Here is an 8,909-nt window from a genome sequence, read left to right as displayed (position 1 = left end):
AAAATAAAGCTGGCGGCATCACCTTACCTGATTTCAAGCTTTATTACAAAGCTGTGATCACCAAGACAGCATGGTACTGGCATAAAAACAGATACATAGACCAGTGGAACAGAGTAGAGAGCCCTGATATGGACCCTCAACTCTATGGTCAATTAATCTTTGACAAAACAGGAGAAAATATACAGTGGAAAAAAGACAGTCTCTTCAATAAATGGTGCTGGGAAAACTGGACAGCTATATGTAGAAGAATGAAACTCGACCATTCTCTTACACCGTACACAAAGATCAACTCAAAATGGATAAAAGACCTCAACGTGAGACAGGAATCTATCAGAATCTTAGAGGAGAACATAGGCAGTAATCTCTTTGATATCAGCCACAGCAACTTCTTTCAAGATACGTCTCCAAAGGCAAAGGAAACATAAAGCAAAAATAAACTTCTGGGACTTCATCAAAATCAAAAGCTTCTGCACAGCAAAGGAAACAGTCAAAAAAACAAAGAGGCAACCCACGGAATGGGAGAAGATATTTGCAAATGACAGTACAGACAAAAGGTTGATATCCAGGATCTATAATGAACTCCTCAAACTCAACCCACACGAAACAGACAAACACATCAAAAAATGGGCAGAAGATATGAACAGACACTTCTCCAATCAAGACATACAAATGGCTATCAGACACATGAAAAAATGCTCATCATCATTAGCCCTCAGGGAGATTCAAATTAAAACCACATTGAGATATCACCTTACACCAGTTAGAATGGCCAAAATTAACAAAACAGGAAACAACATGTGTTGGAGAGGATGTGGAGAAAGGGGAACCCTCTTCCACTGTTGGTGGGAATGCAAGTTGGTGCAGCCTCTTTGGAGAACAGTGTGGAGATTCCTCAAGAAATTAAAAATAGAGCTTCCCTACGACCCTGCAATTGCACTCCTGGGTATTTACCCCAAAGATACAGATGTCGTGAAAAGAAGGGCCATCTGTACCCCAATGTTTATAGCAGCAATGGCCACAGTCGCCAAACTATGGAAAGAACCAAGATGCCCTTCAACGGATGAATGGATAAGGAAGATGTGGTCCATATACACTATGGAGTATTATGCCTCCATCAGAAAGGATGAATATCCAACTTTTGTAGCAACATGGACGGGACTGGAAGAGATTATGCTGAGTGAAATAAGTCAAGCAGAGAGAGTCAATTATCATATGGTTTCACTTATTTGTGGAGCATAACCAATAGCATGGAGGACAAGGGGCGTTAGAGAGGAGTAGGGAATTTGGGTAAATTGGAAGGGGAGGTGAACCATGAGAGACTATGGTCTCTGAAAAACAGTCTGAGGGGTTTGAAGTGGCGGGGGGGTGGGAGGTTGGGGTACCAGGTGGTGGGTATTATAGAGGGCATGGCTTGCATGGAGCACTGGGTGTGGTGAAAAAATAATGAATACTGTTTTTCTGAAAATAAATAAATTGGAAAAAAAAGATTTTACCTGAGGATTAGACTAGGCCATAAGATAACATGGGAAAAGGGAGGAGGATGTAAAATAAATCATAACTTTGAGGCCAAGAAAATAAAAAACAGAGGTTAGTAAACAGTGCACAGCTGGTCAATGAAAGTGGTTCAGGATGTAGGCTGCAAGGTATGTCAGAGGTCTGTTCCAACTATGTGGTTTGAAATTTGGGTGGAACTGGGGGTGGTTGAGGCTAGGAATCCAATTGGGCATGATGAGACATGGCAGATGTTCCTCCACTTGCCTTTGGGGTTACAGATGAAGGTATTATGTCTCCTGGTGCCTGAAGTTTCCAGTCTTATGTGGTCATGATTTCCAGTACTTAGTTGTCTTAGAGGAATTTTAGTTTACTGTTTTGAAGGGTGGGTAAAGTCTTCCTATTTCCCCAGGGATTTCTGTCAATAACAATTCAGAGCATGCATACCTCTGGCCCAGATACAAAGTATCCCCATTTGATATAGACTGGACCCTGGAAATGAGGAAATAACCCTGTTCCTCCAACTCCCAGGAGGAAGAAGCTTCCTGAGCTTATGCTCCAAGAAAATCATCCCAGACACCACATAACTGACCAGAATTTTAGCTACTAACAGGGTGAGTTGGACAGGTGCCTGAGGGGCCCACATTAAGTGCTGACAGTAGATCAAGATGAAAGCCACTGCTTTCCAGTGGAAAAGACAGGGAGTGAGTGACCACAAAAATTAGAAAATTATTGTGGCCTCTGAGGAAGTTCACATGTAATATACTTCTTAGCAGGACTCATGATGGTGATGATGGTAATGATGATGATGGGATGGCTACCACTTATTGAGCACGTATTGTAGGTCAGACACTATACTAAATTTTAAATTAATATGTTTTATATTAATTGTCTCACTTAATCAATACAGTAATCCTGGGAGGCTCTTATTATCTTCATTTTTATAGTTAAAGAAACAAAAACTTAGAATGGCTCATTAATTTGTCCAAAGTTACCCACTAGCTAGTAATGGGCTAAGTCCAAATTCAAATACATGCAATCTGAGCTCAGATCCTGAGCTCCTAATTTTTTTTTTGCTATGTTGCCAATAGAATGTATCCATTCATAATACAAGATAGGGACAGAGAATCAGTAAGGTCTGATAGAGCAGATCTCCATGAATAAAACTTCGCTTTATTCTGGAATATACTATGGCCTAGATTGGCAAGCAAGCCCTATATATGAAAATGGGGCAGGCATGAAGATAGGATAGGGGAAAGAGCAGGCCCAGGAATTCAACTGCCCCATGACATAGATTTAATGATGCCTCTCAAAACATGTGTTCTTGGCACATGTTTTAGTAATAGTAATAGATGGTAGAATCACCCAAATACATGCACTCTTTTTAGCTGCAGGAAGAGCCCAAGTAATAGTCCTAGTTATGCTAGAAAATATCTGTGGCTTCAAGTTCACATTCTTAGCCATATCCACTGAGTGGGTTTTAAAAAATATTTTATTTTATTTAAATTAAATTAATTAACATACAGTGTATAATTAGTTTCAGAGGTACAGTTTAGTGATTCATCAGTTGTATATAACACCCAGTGCTCATTACATCACATGCCCTCCTTAGTGCCCATCACCCAGTTACCCCATGCCACCACCCACCTCTCCTCCAGCAACCCTCAGTTTGTTTTCTATAGTTAAGTCTCTTATGGTTTATCTCTCCCTCTGATTTCATCTTATTTTATTTTTCCCTCCCTTCCACTGTGTTCAGCTGTTTTGTTTCTTAAATTCCACATACGAGTGAAATCATATAATTGTCTTTCTCTGATTGACTTATTTCAATTAGCATAAGACCCTTTAGTTCCATCCATGTCATTGCAAATGGTTAAGATTTCATTTTTTGATAGCTGAGTAATATTCCATTGTATATATATACCACATCTTCTTTATCCATTCATTTATCAGTGAACATCTGGGATCTTTCCATAGTTTGGTTATTGTGAACATTGTTGCCATGAACATTGGGGTACAGATACCCCTTTGGATCACTACATTTGTATCTTTTGGATAAATACTTAGTAGTGCAATTTGCTGGGTCATAGGGTAGCTCTAATTTTAACTTTTTGAGGAACCTCTATACTGTTTTCCAGAGTGACTGTACCAGTTTGCATTCCCACCAACACTGTAAGAGGCTTCCCCTTTCTCCATGTACTCACCAATATTTGTTGTTTTCTGACTTGTTAATTTTAGCCATTCTGACTGGTATAAGGTGGTATCTCATTGTGGTTTTGATTTGCATTTCCCTGATGCCAAGCTATTTGGAGCATTTTTCCATGTATCTTCCGGCCATTTGTATGTCTTCTTTGGAGAAATGTCTGTTCATGTCTTCTGCCCATTTCTTGACTGGATTATTTGTTCTTTGAGTGTTGAGTTTGAGAAGTACTCTGTAGCTTTTGGATGCTAGCCCTTTATAAGTCATTTACAAATATCTTCTCTCTGTAGGTTGTCTTTTGGTTTTGCTGACTGTTTCCTTTGTTGTGCCAAAGCTTCTTATCTCTATTAAGTCCCAATAGTTAATTTTTGGTTTCCCTTCATGTCTAGCAAGAAATCACTGTGGCCAAGGTCACAGAGGTTGCTGCCTGTGTTCTCCTGTAGGATTTTGATGGATTCCTGTTGCACATTTAGGTCTTTCATCCATTTTGAGTTTATCTATGTGTATGGTGTAAGAAAATGATCCAGTTTCATTCTTCTGCAAGTGGCTCTCCAATTTTCCCAATACAATTTGTAGAAGAGACTGTCTTTTCCCCACTTAATATCCTTTTCTCCTTATTGAAGATTAGTTGACCATAGAGCTGAGGGTCCATTTCTGGGTTCTCTCTTCTGTTCCATTGATCTACACATCTGTATTTGTGCCACTGAGTACCTATTGAATGAGATTTCCCACTTGGAACACCTGAGAGAATTCATTGTGTAGGAGCCCTGTCAAAGCCTTCTGAAAGTACCTACCAAGAAAGTGGCATCATCCTAAAGAGGGCTTGCACAAGACTGTGGAATTCCAAGGCCAAAAAAAGCCAACTTGTTCCACCTAGACTCTTAGTGGAACATCACTTTTGGTAGAAATCAATACATTACTTCTAATTTTTCCATAAATCCAGCATAACCACCATGCAGGGGAGATTTTCATGAGCATGCACTTGGAAAATCTAGTGTTTTGTCCTCTCTAATCAAGCTAGAAATCCTTCATATTTGCTTCCATACTATAAAGTCAAAGCATTACAAAGCTGCATCACAAATCCAGGGGGCTTATCACCATGCAACTCTTCTCATGGTGGTTAGTGTGGTTATAGATTTTAAAAAAGCCATGCTATGTGATTGATAGTCTTTATTCCTCATGTTCACCCTGATATTTTCTGGAGATTCTTAAGAATCCAATAAGTCCACAATCCTCATTACAAGTTAACCCCAGAATATTGTCACATGTCCTTTCAGTGAGCTTGTCAGACATTTAAGCCAATTTATCTGCTCTAAGTTACCTGGAATGCTGACTAAGAAAATAGCCTTCTATAATAATAGAAGTTTTCAGAAAAAGACAAAGAGAACTGCTTCTGTACTAGGATTTTGACTATACCACATGTTGATATACCAGAGCCCATATTTGAATAAGATAGCATGGTAGTCATCAATGCTGTTCACCAGTAATTTTTGGTTTTCCTTCTTCAGGCACAGAGTAGAATTGCACTTTCTTCTCTCCCTTAAAGTTAAGCATGGCCATATGACTTTCTTTGGCCAGTGAAAAATGAGTAGAATTGACATATGTCACTTCTCGGTGGAAACTTAAAGGATCAGTGAGTAATTCAGCTGTTCTCCCTTGATGCAACAGTTTATGGAAATGATTTGAGATGGAAGCTCTGTCAGCTTGGGTCTCCAATGACTATGATAAGTAGAGTTCCCAGCTGACCCACAATGCACATGTAGCATAAACAAGAAATAAACCTTTATTGTACTTGTTTTAGGGACTGTCACTACAGCAAAACCTAAACTATCCTGACTAATACAGACAAGTATTTTCTCGCTCAGAGATGAGAGGTTCAGGAATTTAAGGATACAGATAAGACCTTAGGATTTCAGCTTTTCTGGCTCCATTCCTCACTAAGACTTCAGCTCTTCGAGTAGAAGATAAGAATGGAAAAGTATGACTTTGGCAGAATTACTTAGCCTCAACACAGTGACTATAAGTAACCACTTCCTGTTTTGAATAATCTCAGCTTCTTGGGCCAGCTTAAAGAGTTATTCACAAAGTTGGACCTAGGAGATGTTTGTGAATACAGGAAGGTGGTGAGTGGAAAATAGCCTTCCAGTTATCTTTGAGGGCCTTGTCTTGCCAAACCAGCCTGAATCACCCCTGGAGCATGTGGCCAATGGCCAATAATGGTGGTCCTTCCCACTTTAGCTCTTATTTTCTCCTTTTCAGTGTTCCCCAATTTTCTCCTCTGACTATGTCTTTCATTTCTAGTCTTACTCTTCCACTTTGGACTCAACTTCCCTGATTTTTTTTGACACTTGTTGTTTACTTATTGGCTCTTGCCACCCATGGACACCACAAAACAACAGCAGCCACAGTATTTCCCATTACTGAACACCCATTATGTTCCAGGCACTGTACTAAGTGTTGCCTCATCTAATTTGAATCTCAAAATAGCTCCTCCCAAAACTAGGTTTTGTCAGAGTTTCCATTTTATAAATGAGAAAAAAAAATGAGGCTCAGAGAGAATAAGTGAGCTAGTGAATGATAATTCCAGAGTTCCAATTAATTGTATCCCATGTCACCCTAAAATCCATAGTTTACCAACTTTAGCTCTGGCTAAAGCTCTGGCCCTTGGATCTTAAACTATAGTAGCTACCTGACCACTGCCTAACTTTTCAAAGGGGTCTGGCTCAGCCCTTGGTAGAGAATCAGTCACTACAGACACTTAGGGCAGTTTGAATAATCAATGTTGCCCTTAGCAACAAATTCTGGATTGACTTTTCTAGCCCTCCTGGACCAAGGGGCTATGGTAAACCTGGATAATATTACCATTTATTCTCCAAAACTTACCCCCAAAGTCCCCCAATCTGGGAAAGCCCAAGTCATCCCTACAGCATCACCTCTAAGCCCACACAAAATTATATGCCTGAAAGGCTGAAAATGTTATTCATGGACTTGGGCTTGTCAAATAGCTTCCCAAGCCATCCAGGAAATATTTAAGGGCTTATTGAGATTATAGAAGCTCACAGCCTATCTGTTTTTCCAGGCTGTTTCTGTGATCCATGCCACTGATGGGCTTCCTAGTAGTTACAGGAGAACTGTTCTATCACAAAAGGCCTCTGAACACTGGTAGAGGGTACTGTGTCTCTCATTCTTGTTTTTCTAGAAAGCTGATTACAGTGAAGATAAACTCTATAGGATGGGAACAAAAGCTGCTTCAGATGCCTATAAGACTTACCTTGGCGGACTCTAGACAATCTCTGACCACAAGGTCAAAATATCACATTCTTAAGCAGCTTCCTTTCAGCCCACATCAATGCAGTTGGTCCCTTTCCTTAGATATTTCAGATGCAAATCACCATCTCATTGTGAGTTCCTCCTTGTTGAGATACTGTGGCCCCAAAGACACAAGAGAAGTTATGTGACAAATAGATAAATGTATAAACCATCAAGATAAGGTTTATACATTTATATATATACAAGATATAAATATCTTATATATACAAGATAAGGCTTCCCACAATATCTTTCAAAGACTAGAAGAATGGGAGGTAAAAGAGGCCACTCCACCAGAAGACCACAGCCCATCCTATCAAGGGAAGACTTCAGACATATCAACCATTACACAGTCCTAGTTGTGCCTCCATAGACTTCTGGTGGCCAAAGCAGACTTGAACCTCACAAGACATTGGTATCCATGGGAGTTTACAAATCCAGGAGGCTATTGGGGCTATCAAAGTCCCATCGAGATCACTGCAGCACTTTCTAACAAGAGATGCTTACCTCATGATCTGTGCTGAGCCTCATTTCCTTCCCAGGGCCATACAGCCTTATGGTGGTGGTAGGTGCTCTCACCATGGTGGTATATTTTACTTTGCTCCAAATTTTCATCAATCCCAGCTACTGCTGCCTTGCAAAGCAGGAAATTCAATTTTGTCTCACAAGTTTGTACATTTGACAGTTTTCAAAACCCTCTCTGTCCACATTAGATTATCACCTACCATCCACAAACAAGACTGTATACTGAGTCTGACAGCAGAATCATAGAAGGGTACCTTCTGATATAGACATTACAACTACCATGGAGGCTCCACCTACCTCCTGATCATAAAGTCAATATCTAAGAACTTTTCTTTCTTCACTCAGCATACCCTGGCCTAATTACAGGCTTCACTCTGCTTCCTCAAACCACAGAGTACCATCATAGCTACAGACCACCCAGAAAAACCTAGCATAAATTATGTATGATATAGCAAGAAGCTGTATTAGGCACCAAACATCAGCCAAAGCTTGGCTTGTATGTGGCAACAGATCCATTCAAAAGACTAAAGAGGTGGTTCTCTATAGCACTGAATCAGATATGATTTTTTGTAAAGCATCCATTGTGCAAGTCCCTCAACTGTGCCTACTACATTTTTGGAGATGGTCCCTTTAATGATGTATAAGGAGTAAGGCTAAAGTAGTCTAAGATGGGAGCCAAAGAAAACCTTCCCTAACCCTGTGAAAGGCTTATGCTTTAATGGAGGCCCTGAGTTTATAAACCTTTTTAAAAAACAAACTGCAAATTCCAGTACAGCTCCTTTTTAACCCCTTTTTTGCCATTATTGTCATTAGTTATTTTAAAAAATATTTTTAAATTTATTTGAGAGAGAGAGAGCACAAGCATGGAAGAGGGGGCAGGGGGAGAGGAAGAAGCAGACTCCCTGCTGAGTAGGGAGTCAGACATAGGGCTTGATCCCAGAACGCTGAGATCATGATGTGAGCAGATGCTTAACTGACTGAACCCCCAGGTGCACTTGTCTTTACTTTTTATACACTACAATTTCACTGACACAATTTTGTTATTATTGTTTTATGCATTCATCTTTTAAATTAGGGAAGAAAAAGTAAAATCATATATTTTATACTGTCTTTATATTTATCTATGCAATTACCTTTACCATTGCTCTTTATTTCTTCATATGAATCCCAATTACCATCTACTATCTTTTCAGTTTGAAGTAATAATTCCTTTTGGTATTTCTTGTACATAGCTACTGGAGACAGATTCTCTCAGTATTTGCTTATGTGGGAATAGATTTATCTTTTATTTTTCAAAGATAATACTGCTGAATATAGAATTATTGATTCACAGTCTTTTTCTTTTTCTTCTTTTTTAACTTATTTTACATAAATTTGATTAGTTAAC

This window comes from Neovison vison, chromosome X (assembly GCF_020171115.1).
Source record: "Neovison vison isolate M4711 chromosome X, ASM_NN_V1, whole genome shotgun sequence".
Classification (NCBI taxonomy): Eukaryota; Metazoa; Chordata; class Mammalia; order Carnivora; family Mustelidae; genus Neogale; species Neogale vison.
This window is presented reverse-complemented; position numbering follows the sequence as displayed.